At 43.6% G+C, this 13124-nt stretch overlaps 1 long non-coding RNA gene across 1 annotated transcript; it reads left to right on the top strand.

Moving 5' to 3' along the window:
- The first annotated feature begins 900 nt into the window (after nt 1-900).
- Nucleotides 901-12008, top strand: LOC106022003. The gene is made up of 2 exons (XR_001197105.3): nt 901-1126; nt 7838-12008. It is a non-coding gene; the product is annotated as an uncharacterized LOC106022003 (long non-coding RNA).
- The last annotated feature ends 1116 nt before the right edge of the window (nt 12009-13124 follow it).

The raw sequence follows: 13124 nt of genomic DNA, 5'->3' as shown, positions 1-13124 counted from the left end.
TTGCTTTCATCTGGGAAAACTCTTCTCAGATTTCTTTTTCATATGAACTATACGATTTATAAGCCACTTGCTGCTCATGCCTGTGATTGTAGGTACTGAAGATGCTGGGACAGGAAAACCATTGTGAGTTTGAGGAAGGCCTGGGCTCCATCCTAAGATCTTGTCTTAAAATAAAAAAACAAAAAACAAAATAGTAGGCCGGGAGAGATTTTGCATAATGCCTACCAGTGCAACTTTTGGTTCTATTCCTTTACAACCCTTTTCTCTTCTATTAGCCACAAAGTTCTGGCCTGATGAAGACAAATCCCTCTGGAGCAATTGTTCTCAACCTGTGGGTCGCAACCCCTTGGGGTTCCAACTGCTCTTTCATAGGGATTGGCTAAGACCATTGGTAAACACAGACACTTACATTACAATTCACAACAGCAGCAACATTACAGTAGCAATGAAAATAATTTCATGGTTGGGGGTCTCCACGACATGAGGAACTATATTAAAGGCTTGCAGCATCAGGAAGGTTGAGAACCACTGCTCTGGTGGAACTGAGTCACAAACCACTGGCCCAAACTTAGTGCTTGTTTAACTAAAAGCCTTCAATGGGCTACAGAGTGCTGGCTTTGGTACTTGCACTGCAGGGCACAGCCCTGTGGAAAGTGCACTGTGATGGGCTCAGGAGGGGCCCATGGAGCAGGGGGAGTGTGAGGAAGCTGATGGTCCCGCTACACAGACATAACGAATTCTGAGAGTTCCAGGAAAGCTGGCTGTGTAAGCCACAAGGCTACTGATGCATTTCCTGGCTAAGTCATGCCCACCCACTTCAGGCGCGGCTCCTCTCCTAAAGATCGCTGACTCAGCAACCATAGTGTACTTTTCAGCTTTTAGTCTTGCTGGGAGTCTTTTGAGTTCAAATGTCACCAACAACATCTTCATTGCTTTCCTTCCTGTTTGCTGCTGCATGAACGCTCCCAGCGATGGCTAGGCAGCTGTCTGTCACCAACACGAATCAGAAGTTCCCAAAGGACTCTTTTTGTTACTTGAAACCTTTTTGGTACAGGCACAGTAGCACAATTCAGCTTCCAGAAAGAGGCAGGAGGAACTCAAGTTTGAAGTCACCTTGCTTCAATAGGTATGTAAATAAGTAAGTTTAAGTAACTCTTTGGTGCCTAGAAATTTAATACTTCATATTGTTAAATATTCCTTTGCTTCATGAAGAAATGTTTGACTCATATCTTTAAGGCCTTTATTGCTTATAACTTTATTCCATTTATTTGGGAGTTAACTTTATGATATATTATCTTGGAACAGGAATTAGCAAACCTTGCTTGTAAAAGGCCATGTAGTATTCAGTCCAGGGTCTGCAGGCCAGATGGATTCTGTCAGACCTACACAGCAAGACTGTTGTGTGGCTCAAGTGGCCATGGACAATTATGTAAACAAACAAGCAGGCTGTGTTCCAGTAGAACTGTATTTACATAAGCAGACCCTGGACCACATTTAGCTCACAAGCTGTACTTGGCTAAGCCCTGCTTTATAGTTGTCTTCTAGCTCTCTGTCTCAGCTCTCAAGTGCAACCTCCATGAGTCTGGTAGGCATCTCCATCTTCATAGTAATGGACCTCATGTGCCCCCTATTTACCACGTGGCAATGCCACAAGGGCCCAGCTAGATGTTAGTTATGGAAATCGGTTATCACATTTAAAGTAGCAGTAGCATACATTTGTATATTTCTTTTTCTTCCCTATGAAATGACAATACATTTCCTTACCCTTCTGTAGGTGGAGTTTTTCCTCCTGCCAGCCTGCTCCCAAATAACCACACAGAGACTTACTATTAACTAGAAATGTTCGACTAATAGCTTAGGCATGTTACTAACTAGCTCTTACAACTTAATTTAACTTATATTTCTTATCTACACTTTGTCATTGGATGATACCTTTTTTTCATAAGCAACCACAGGAGGAAATAATGGCTTTTGCTATCTTAGGCATACTACAGGGCCTTGCATTGAATATTGGTTCTCTATAGCATTGGGAAATAAGTTAAACCTCTGATGACAGCAAGTTGTGCTTATTTTTAGTCTGAAGAGGGAGAATAAACTATGTACAGTCTTGAAAGATCCTCAAAAGACAAAGCGGACAAGTCAGGGTATTTACTGAGATCCTGAGGACTTACCTAGCTGGAAATGTGTCTTTTAATGCAGGAGCTTGGTTGGTACTGGGTAAGGACCATGGCATAGTCGTTCAAGATTGGTGGACACAGTGTGATAAGATGCTAAAGACAGGTTCAGAGAGTCTTATCCTATGATTTAAGAGTTTCTACTGAAGAGTTGTTAGGTCCCCCAGGAAGTTGCTGGTCTGGAAAGTCATTTGTAACTTTTTGTTTTATGATCAAACTTTCTGAAATAGTAAAGTTACATGGTAAACACATTAGAATAGTAAAGTTGTGTCATAGTTAAGTTAGTTGTGCAGATACAGATGGCCAGTCTCTGGCCACACACATGTAAATATGTGAATTTCCCTTTTATGCTTTCTTAATTTATGTATTCCATTGCCTTGTTTCTCATCTCCATTTAGATATTTTTCTCTCCCTCAAAATCCCCCTTTCAAGTTTTATAACATACATATCATGCACATGCTCAGACTCCCTCCCTATCTATCTATCTATCTATCTATCTATCTATCTATCTATCTATCTATCTATCTATAGGATATATATATCCTAGGTTCTGTGTTTAAGAAGAAACATGTAACATATGTCTTTTTGAGTTTGGCTTATTTTGCTTAGCATAAAGATTTCTAATTCCATCTATTTCCTGCAAATGTTACGATTTCACTTTTCTTTATAGCTGCATGAAACTCCATAATGTGCACCTAGCACATCTCTTTATCTATTCATCTCTTGATGGGCATCCAGACTGGTTCCATTATTCATCTCTTGATGGACATCCAGACTGGTTCCATTTCCCAACTGTCTTGAACAGCGTAGCAGTAGATGTGGATGCTGAGAGAGTGGTACACTGATAACGTCCTTTGGATGTGTATCCAAGATGGTTCACCTGAATCGTATGATAGTTCTGTTTCTAGTGTTTTGAGGAACCTTCATAGTGGTAGATTGGGTTTGAGTATGTTACTTTATAAAAAAGAAATTGTTTTGAGATGATAAGATCTCATGGAGCCCAGGCTGACCTTGAACTTGCTATGTGGCTAGGGATCACCTTGAATTCCTGATCCTTTTAACTTTATGTCCAAGAGTACTGGGACCACAAGTCGGTTCCACAATGCCCAGTTTCTAGTCTAATGCTGAGGGTGGGTGGTTGAGTCTAGGGCTTCATTCATGTTAGTAAGCACTGTTTCAACTGAGGCATGGCTACATCCTTCATGAATGCTACTTTCTTAACTTGATAGACTAATTATTCATGGTAAGGAAAAATAATATGTCCATAAAAAAATTAGAAGAAATAGCAATGGCTTAATTGTAAGGTGAAGTTCCAAAGAAATAGATATGAAGGAGTCAAAAAACCATAAACACAGGAAAGTGACTTTCATTAAAAGTAAGGATTTCTAGGACTACAGAGATGGTTCAGCTGTGGAGAGCACTAGTCCTAACACACACACACACACACACACACACACACACACACACACACACACACACACACACACACACACACGCGGTGGCTAACAACCATCTGTAAGTCCAGTTCCAGGGCATCTGTTGCCATCTTCTGGCCTCTTTAGGTACTGCACACACGATACATATATAAACATGCAGATACAGCACTTTTTTTTAAAATAGCGTTTTTAAAAATTAAAAAATAATAAAGAATTTTCTGGTTTGGAAGAACACACTAAAGGAACAGTAGACAGAGCAAGAAAAAATGCATAAAGTCAAGAATATGTCAGGAGGATGTTGGCTGCTTTGTGGGGAATAGTCATAGGCCACCAAAGTTTGGAGGGAAAATAATATTTATCTCAAATTTTATTTGTTTTCATTGCTGTGGTATTGCAGAGAATTTAGCCTTCTATCAGATTAGAAGCATAGTCCTCAGGACTGTCCTCATTTCTAGTGCAAACAAGTCCGTGGTAATGCTCATTTTCTGGGGAGGACTAAGACTCACACAAGCCAAGAAAAGAAGCAGACATGACTTAGCATAGACGTCACCAACATGGAGCTACCATGGTCCTCACCTTATAAACACATGACAATGTGTGACAATATGTGTAAAGCACTATCACAAAGAGGGGCCCAGCCTACTGAGTGTCCCAAGAGGTTTTTTTGTTTTATCTCAATTATATAGTTATTATATAGTCTTGGTTGATCAATTATTCTCTTAGGTGATGCTAGTCTCCATGTTTACTGACACTGTGACACAAATCCCCGGTCAGATCATTTACCCCATGGCTTGTTTCTGCTGAGTCTATATGAATGTGTCCATCTTTTATCTCTGCTGCATTGTTAAACTCCACATTATGAACTGGTGCTCTAGGCAAACAGATGTCTTATCAAGAGAGACCACATGTTATCTGCCAGAAGCCTATGGCTTAGACTATGTCTTTTCTTTTTCAATAGTTTATTTTTATTTCATGTGCATTGGTGTTTTGTCTGCACGTATATCTGTGTGAGGGTGTCAGATCCCCTGGAACTGGAGTTACAGACCATTGTGAACTGTCTCATGGGTGCTGGGAATTGAACCGGGTCCTCTGGAAGAGCAGTCAGTGCTCTCCAACCCGGCTCTATGTCTTCTTTACTGTGGAAAAATTTATTTTTTAGTACAGACTTTCCCTATACAGCACAGGCTGGCCTCAAATTGGTGCTCCTTCTTCCTCAGTCTCTAGAGTATTGAGGTTACAGGTATGTGTCACCATGCGCAATAATGATTTCCTCACATATGTTTAGGAAAACATATATAATTCCACCAATTTGATTGAAAAATTGTAAATATTTTATATAGATCCTCTCAGATAGATCTTATACAGTTTGGGCATAGAAACATTAATCATTTTCTCTATTATACAAATAAAAAATTAATTGGTTACTAACACAAGTTAGAAAACTAGTAAAATTAAATCATCAAAAGGTGGGACTAGATGAAACCTTAGTCTATGTCAGGTCTTTGTGGTGGATAAATTGATACATTCATGACTGATGGAGTCATTGAGACAGACAGCTAAGTTAAAATTATAGGTCCAGGTAGCTCAGTCAGTAAAGGCTTGCTATGCAATCCTAACAACCTGGAATGACCCCCAGGGAGACAAAGCTGGGTGTGGTGGGGCATGATTGGAATCCCATTCACTGGGAATGTAGAGATCTGGGCCAATGGCCTAGACTAGATGGAAGATTCCAGGCCAGTGAGAGATCCTGCTTCAAGGCACAGGTGGACGGTTCCTCTGAGGAATGACACTTGAACTTGCCCTCTGGCCTCCACACGGTACCAGCATATGTCCACATCCACCCGACCCCCATGCTCGATCACCTTTCAAGTCAGTGTTCTTCCCCTTACAATAAGAGGCTTCTTTCGGAACCAAAGTTTAGTAATGAACTCTTCAGAAATAGGACCGCCTTGCTGACTCATAGTAGGAAAACCTTAATGCCTTGGACTTTGGGGCAGAATCTGGGGTATTTTTCAGATCCATATTAAACTCTGTTTGGAAGATAGCAACTCAACCACTCACACTTTCTTCTGATTCGCTGAGTTACATTATGCTGCTGGAATTCCACTGATTTCATGTTGTTGATAGCAGCAGCAGCCCGAGGCCTGGACTTGAACACTAGATATGCATCTCCAGTCCTTCAAAAAATGTTCCCTTCGTTTACAGACTCCTTGTTTTCCCTAGAAAGCTGTTAGTTTTGTGTTGTGCAGATTCAAACCCAGAATCTAGTTCTCAGCCCCTCTTTCCCCCTCCTCATCCTGTAAACCGTAGTCAGTTTCTTTTCTCGGGTTGGTTAGACCTGGAGACTGCTGGTTGGTGAAAATGGTGTAAGGAGGGGATAGCGCTTGTTCCTATGTTGCCCAAGCGTGTGTTTTAGGGGTGGGTAGACAAGTGGGGGTAGCTTCTGCCTGAGCACAGCAGTCAAACTTACTCCATTTTATTTCAGTTGATGGAAGTGACTTACTTCTCCAACCTTCTCTACTTTCTAGCCTGGCATTAGTTGCCCCAAGAACACCAGGGAAATCCTTTGGTATCACCGAGGATGTGTTTTGGAAACGCAGAGTGCAGACGCCCCCAGAAGAATTTTAGTAGCTCAGGACACCTTTCGCTTGATTACTACTCTTGTATATTTAACTGATATCAGCGGCAGTGAAGAGAAAACTCTGATGAAATAACCATGGCATTTGTTAGGGCTTTGTCTCAGGGTGGTATGCCACAGGCTTCGGGAATGTGGACAGAAATAGGAGATCAAGGAGGCAGGATAAGGCGTGGAGGTGATGAGACTACCCCTTTCTCTTGTCAGGGTTCTGACCCGTGAAATACATCAACTATTTGCTGGGCGTGGAGGCACATGAGTTTGGTCCTAAAACTTGGGATACAGGCCAACCAGAGTTATAGCCTCATTCCAGGCTAGCTAGGCTTATATAGTGAGACACTATTAATTAATAATTAATTATTAAAATATTTACAAAGGGTTGACACTCATGTCCTTTCAACTACTGAGACAAAAACAAACTAGTAGATAGGATCACTTCTTTTACAAACTATAAAAAGTCCAAGGACAAGTTTTGACTCACTAAAACACACTTAAAACAAGCCAAAAAGATCGCTACACTGAACGGGAGAGCTGACAAGTGACTGGACTCCCTAGAATCCACTGGAATGGAAGGCTCACACACTGGAATGGAAGGCTCACACACTGGAATGGAAGACTCACACTTGTTCTGAGGCATACATCATAGGTTAGGACAACTTTGTACAAGAGAGTACTATTCAGATACTGGGGTAATACATAGGTCACAACACTGCTTATCAAGGTGTCAGTCATTTGGAGGTGATGCATTACTGGTCAGCAGCCTGGTCTGCCATGGGACCTGTAGCCAAGGAAGACCCTGATCCTGGAAGATCAACTCAAGGGTACCCATTTTCTTGGGAGACTCCAGAGACGTCCTCTTGACAAATACTTGATGCAGTGGAATTCACGATGACTAAACTATCTGTGGGGTTGGCAGTATAAAACATATAATGTTGTAGAGGAATGGATGTAGGGAATGATCGGGTCACACTACAACAGTCAGTGCCAAGAACTAAGAGAATCTGATGCTTATTTCTAAGATATGAAATTACTTCAAAGCTACCCCAGCTAATGGTGGGTTAGAGCTGTTTTTCTTGGACAACATATGCCTGATATAGTTGTGCTGGCTAGATTTATGTCAGCTTGACACAATCTAAAGTAACCTGAGAAAAGGGAACCTCAGTTGAGAAAATGGCTCCTTAAGGTGGGACTGTGGGCAAGCCTGTAGGGCATTTTCTTAGTGGGAGGGTCCAGCCCATTGTGGTTTATTATTTGATGAGCAGGGCACGTGGAGCCTGCTGGGTTAACACTATCACCCAGAATAGCAACACTTCTTGTGAAGCTGGTCTTGGGCCACAACTGTATCGCCCTGATTCAACCTGAGCCTGAGGTCAGCGAAGGCTTGGCAGAGACTGCAGGCTGAAGAACCTCAGCAGTTTGAGTGTGGGATAAAGAAGACACATGGTCAGAAAGAGGGCGGAAAAGAGGGCCCTCTTTCCTTTTCTCTCAGAAGGGTGTTCTGCGCCACACGTATACGATGAGATATCCCCCTCTCTGCCCCCATGTCTAGGATTGGTATGTTGCCATACCCGGGTGTTTGTTTTGTGCTGCAGGAGGAAGTACTCACAAGAGAAAGTGCGAGCGCAGACATAATTCTGGAAGCAGCCGGCCTGGACAGGAACAGTGAAGAGGAACTGGGTTCCAGATTCCCGACGCTATTGCGCACCTGCATCCTGGAGGCCTTGGGGAAGGTTAGACCTCAAAGGGCTGCTGAACTGTGCCTGAGACTTGCAAGCTCTGCTAGATGCCTTCCCTGTCATTTTCCTCTCCAGCTATTTCCTCCCTCTGTGCCCAACACTACGGAAATACATTTTTTCTAATGAAGAGATAGTCTGAGCCAGAATGATGACTCTTTCTGCTTTTTAAAAAGAGGTTCCATATGACTATGACCTGTGACTCTGACAAGAAGACTCACAATTTGAACATTCCAGAACATTTGCTTTTACTTTTGATTCTATATTTTAGGAATTAAAAACAAGAGAAACCTCACCACCGCCAAGCACAGGAACTAGGTTAAACTGCAGGGCCTTGCGGGATGGATCTGGATAGTGCAGTAGCTGGCAGTGAGGAAGCCGTGGTCCACACCTCTATTGGGTGCAGAGGGGAGCTAGCTGGGTTGGAGAAGCAAGCCCAGGCTGGAGAGCCCGATTTTCAGCAAAAAAATTCCTGACTTGTCCTGGAGATTAGGCTAGAGAAACCACCCTGTTAGAGACGTCTTTGGAATTGGGTTAGAACAGGGCTGAGGGGAGTTCTTGTTAGAGACCCGGGGCAGAAAGACACAGTTTTTGTTGTTGCTGTTGTTTTTTTTTTTCCTCTAAGACAAAAGCCGGGGAAGGTCTTAGGGTGGAGAGAAAGGAAGCTTGTGAATGAGCAAGCTTACAAACGTGGGAAAAATAATTCTAAACAAGCATCGACACACATTTTCCTGTAACCTGATATCCAAAGGTGTAGCTGGCCAGCTCTGCTGGTTCTCTGAAAATGTCCACCTGAGAAACAGGCATACTTTTGGATAAAGGTGGCTGGAGAACCTATTATTCTGCATGGAGAGATCAGAATTATTGTATGTTAAAGCTCAGCATACTGCAAATGTTTGGGACAGTATTACTTTTCTTAAACTGTGTTGGTGTCTAAGTGTTTCAGAATATGTGGGAAACAAAGAGGTTTTTGCCAGGGAAGAGAGAGATGAGGCAGACAAACTTTCTGGAGAAGCTAAGTGCTCTTTTTTGCTCATCTGTGGGGGAAAACCACTTTTCATCAGTGCACATTTGTTTTTGCTTTTCTGTGTTTGCACTGTGGAAAGGGCTTTGCTGGTATAGACTTTCTGAGATGGTCTACACTTTGAATACTTATGGTCTCTATAAATCATCTAAGTATCAGAGAAATACCAATTTTCAAATATTTTGATGTGTAGGCAGTATGTTTAGGTTGGCTTAGTTCTGTACCTTATTTTTTTAATATGCTTTTTTTCTTTATGTCCAGTTTTTTTTGGGGGGGTTGTTTTTATATTCTAAATACCCTCTGTCAGATGTACAGTCACTAAAGAATTTCCCCCTCACTCCATGGGCTTTTTCTGCCAATGATGATGTCTTTTGTTGTGATCACGAATCTCACCCAGTTACAAGCCCTGCAAGCTGTATTAATAACCCACCTATAAGATATGCCCACTGGTGCAATAGTGTCACAGTATTATGGGAGTAACCATCTACATTTTGCCATCTACCTTTTTACTGAATTTTAGATGGAGCTCAAGCCTGATATTGTTAATTAGGTCAAGAACCTGAGACTGGATAGGTCATGTGCTCATAGAAAACCCACTAGAGGAGGCAGAAGGATGTAAGAGCTAGAGGCAGTGGAAGCTTTTAAAGAAACAGCATCTGTCTTCTTATTTAGCATCATTTATTTATTGGTTCTTTGGGAATTTCACATCATGAACCCTAATTCTGCTCACCTCCTGTCCCTCATGCAGTGCCCCCGAAAGAAAATTTACAAAAATCAAACCAAACCAAACCAAAGCAAGCAAGCAAACAAAAACAAGAACAAACCAAACCACTCCCCAAAAAGAACTCCCAAGAAACACCCCACTTCTTTCCTGCCTCTCCAATATCTCTTCCTTCATCCTGGAGGCATTGGAACCGTGGTGTGTCTCATAGTACAGCCTTTTGTCCAATCAACTTTACTAGCAAGTGTTCATTGCAATGAGTCACTGGTCTGGTTCAAGGCCTCTGGTTTCTGATACATCATCGTCACTGGATCCTCACCAGAACTCCTCTGGGATATCCCACAGCGTCTCTGAGTCATGGAGATCCTGTAGGTAATGTTCCACAGGACCAGTCCCTTGACAGTCTCCAGCAGGTCCTAGATGGGGAAGATGTCAGGATGGGTCAGTCCAAAGTCCAGCTGTGGGCCTGGGTGGTAGCTGAGTTCCTCAGTCTGCCTATTGGGGTCACCTGCCTCAGGCAAAGGGGAGGAGTCAGCTCCTCTATGCCTATGCCATTAAGGTCCGTCCTCCCTCACTTGTGGTGAGGGGTGAGGCCATCTCTCCTGAGTGCAGGGGCCAGCTCTCCAGTGAAGGTTGGAACCAATTTTATTGCTGCAGTGTCCTGTGAGAGGCAGGGCCAGCTTTCCCCAGCCTAGTGAAGGGCAGGGCTGACTCAGCATAGCTCTCATGAGTGGTTCCTATGGCCACCTTGGTGACAGAGGTAACAGACATGAACACAGACCCCAGCTGCAGCTGGGATCGTGGACTCAGACATGGCCCTTGGCAGTAACTCTGGCCTGGATGACATCCTGGCTTTGTGAGGGAGCTCTAGCCACTCAGATCAAGATGGCTGTCATGGCAGCTTGGCCCTTAGATGCCACCAAGGCTTCAGGTTGTAGGCCAAATCCTGGGCTTCTGTTCAATCTTTGGTATCAATATGGCACTAGGACTTCAGCACAGACCCCAGCTGCGGTAGGACAACGGACCCAGACTTGGTCCTCAGCAGCAACAGGGTCTGGATGTTACCATTGCTCCAGATGGCAGTGTAGGCCTTTCAGATTGGCAGGCACAGCCCCAGCAGCAGTGTGGCCCTCGAACACCAATATGTCCCCAGACCTTGGACATCCCATGGCCTTCAAAGGTAACAGGAGCTTCAGACATCAACACTTATCCTGGTTGTAATAGGGCCACAGACTCAGACATAGCCCTCCGATGCAACTCTGGCCCAGATGACACCCTGGCATTGGGTAGTGGTACAGGCCGCTCAGATCTGCATGACTCCAAGCAGCATGACACTCGGACGCCAACATGGACTCAGGTGGTTGACCTGATCCTGGGCATCTACATGGCCCTCAGTGTAAACTGGAGCCACATATGTCAACCTAGACCCTTGTCACTATAGGGCCACAGGCATGGTCCTCAGCAGGAGCCGGGGTCTGGATGTCACCATAGCCTCAGGTGGCAGCCAAGGCCACCCAGATCATCAGGGCCCCAGTGGCAGTGTGACACCTGGACACCAACAAGGCCCCAGGTGGCAGTCCAGACCCCTGGAATCAGAGTGGCACTCGGTGGTACCAGGAGCCACGGACATCAACACAGGCCCTGGCTGCGCTGGGCCACTAAGAAAGAGCATTTCCAAGACGCAATAGAGCAGATGCACATATGCATTCATAGAGACTGTGACAGCATGAACACAACCTGTGTGAGCTCAAGCCAGACATCCCAGCCCTGAGGAAGAGCAAGTGGGTACAAGTCCTACCACTAAGAAGCTGTCTGCAAATACTAACTGCTGGGAGAAGGGAATGGAATGGTACTGGATATATCAATTGCACCCCATGGCAGGCCCTTTGCTTAGGAGCAATTGGCCAACACAAAATCATTGAACTCCATGTTTTTTAGAGATTTTCTTTATTTCTTAATTTTTTTTTCAAGAGAGAAACAACATGAAGTTGAATGGGTAGGGAGGTAGAGGGTGGAATCTGGAAGGGGTTGGGGGATGGAAAACAAAATGACAAAAGTATATTGTATGTGATTCTCAAAGAATTGATTGAAAAATCAATTTAGAGTATTAGATGTATTTCCATGGCCCCATATTGCTATTTGATATGCCTTGTATTATAGGATATAAAATGAGCATTTCACCTATAAAATGTTAAGATGGCACCCAACACAGGCAATGGCTTCCCATAATTCAACATCCCAATAGTATCTGGTAGTATTAAAAAATAAATGAGTGGATGATTTTACCTCCTTTTAAAAATTATTTATTTTCATTTTATTTTAGGGTGTGTGTGTTAGAGAGAGAGAAAGGCAAGTTAGAAGACAGCTTTTGGCAGTTGGTTCTCTCCCTTTGTTGTGGGATCTGGAGGTTGAACTCAAGCGTCACGTTTGCACTATAAGCACATTTACCTAATAGACCATCTCAATGGCTTTGAAATATCATTTACACATAAGAGAAGTGTAATGAAATGAGGGGGACTCCCTCCTCCCATGTTCCAAAAGTCTTTGGAGAGCTACTAAAAACACTGTCACAATGCAGCTGGTCAGAAACCACTCCTGGGGATTATAGAAAAATGGCCGCTGATAGACGTGATACACGGCCAACCAGGTTTGGACTCCTTGTCTTCTGCTTCACCAGAGACTGTGCCTGCCCTGCATGCCTTAAATGGTTCCAGTCTTGCACATTTCTGCAGTCATCTCGTGGGAAGTCACTTCCTCTCCTTCTTTCTCTTTTTAGTCTGAGGATCTCTCTTTTCCTCCTGACTTTTTGGTAGGCTTCTTTTCAACTCATTTTTTCATGCCCAAAGGGTAATTAATGTGTTGACATCACAGGGTGGTTTGTGGGAGGCACGCGGTGTGTGCTGTGACTACCTAGTCATCGTCTTCCTCGATACTTTTGCAGGAACATGCACACCAGGCCACTTGCCACTCTCTTGGGCTCCCCCTCACTGCCTCTTTATCTCTTCACTGGAGCTGGCTTTCTACCGGGACCTCTTAGTAGCACAGGTCACAGGGATGGGTACTGCAGGACAGCGATACCTTGAAGTACCTGGGATGCCGAGTTACCACCATGTGAGCCTGTGACCTGCTTCTAATGGGTAGTATATGAAATGTCACCTTGGTAATTGTAACATTTCCTAAGACTGTATTTCAATAGACTGGATACTCCCTTTCAGATATATGCTGTTATTTTAGAGAAACTCACGTGGTCTATGGCCATACTATCCCAAATGCACCCAATCACCACTGATCTTGGAATCTAAGCATGACAAAGTGTAGTTAGTATTTGGAGAGAGAAGAAACCCATGGGTGGAGGAGCTGCAGACACTGATCCGAGGATAGCCACAGACATACAACCGTAT

Source organism: Mesocricetus auratus, unplaced genomic scaffold (genome assembly GCF_017639785.1).
Source record: "Mesocricetus auratus isolate SY011 unplaced genomic scaffold, BCM_Maur_2.0 Super-Scaffold_100004, whole genome shotgun sequence".
NCBI lineage: Eukaryota > Metazoa > Chordata > Mammalia > Rodentia > Cricetidae > Mesocricetus > Mesocricetus auratus.
This window is presented reverse-complemented; position numbering and strand designations above follow the sequence as displayed.